Source organism: Stegastes partitus, unplaced genomic scaffold (genome assembly GCF_000690725.1).
Source record: "Stegastes partitus isolate 25-593 unplaced genomic scaffold, Stegastes_partitus-1.0.2 Scaffold5062, whole genome shotgun sequence".
Taxonomy (NCBI): domain Eukaryota; kingdom Metazoa; phylum Chordata; class Actinopteri; family Pomacentridae; genus Stegastes; species Stegastes partitus.
Window position 1 is genome coordinate 322 of NW_007582793.1, and position 898 is coordinate 1,219.

At 40.3% G+C, this 898-nt stretch overlaps 1 non-coding gene across 1 annotated transcript; it reads right to left on the minus strand.

Moving 5' to 3' along the window:
* Window positions 1–527: 527 nt before the first annotated feature.
* trnaw-cca (transfer RNA tryptophan (anticodon CCA)) lies at window positions 528–599 on the minus strand. The gene has a single exon. It is a non-coding gene; the product is annotated as a tRNA-Trp (tRNA).
* Window positions 600–898: the final 299 nt, after the last annotated feature.

Below are 898 nucleotides of genomic sequence, written 5' to 3' on the forward strand. Positions count from 1 at the left end.
TGGCTCTGAAGTGACTAACCGTTAGCATGTAGACTTAATGGGCTGAATTTCAGTCAATATTTTATACTCATTCTGTTGTCTGACCATAGAAACACAAAAAACAAAATTGAAAACAGCTTTATTGGTAATTCCGCTGTACTAAAATGCAATGTGAGACCAGAGAGCAGGAGAGAAGCAAACAGATGTAAATACCTGCTGAGTTTAAGTTGCACTGAAACACAAGACGAGATGTAAAACCATAGTAACCCATACAGTTTTTGTTTATTGTTTCAATGCGATCTTAAAGTTTCCACTCTCTCTGAATGTCCTTTAGCTTTACAGTTTTCACAGAGCTCTGACCTGTGAGCAAACGATCAAAGTTAATGATAACATCAGCAGCATTAGTGGTAATAGGTGCTAACACGCTAAGACTTTCCTGTTTTCGTGGTGACACTGCATCGCAGACAATGAGTTTAGGCTAGATGACTTTTAGTTCCTCTGTAGCAGTTAAGCGTACCGTAACTAAACAGCTGGTGGAGCCTAAATATTGACCCTGACGTGATTTGAACACGCAACCTTCTGATCTGGAGTCAGACGCGCTACCGTTGCGCCACAGAGTCCCTTCTATCTGTTGAACAGGTGCATGATATGTCAGGTCCTACCACGGTTGGTCCAGTGTGTATGATAAGACTAACATTAGCATCTACCTCATGACACCTACTGGCATAAGTTTACTGTTGACATCACAAATACAGTGCAAGTCTTTTTAGCTTGAGAGCGTGGCACATTTGGTTCATTTATTCACATAAACTGATCAGCATTTGTTATGTAGTATATGTGTGATTGCACGTATTCAGTACAACAGAGTTCAGAATTTTGAGGCTTCCTCATAAAGAAGCAAACATTGTGACCCTCACAT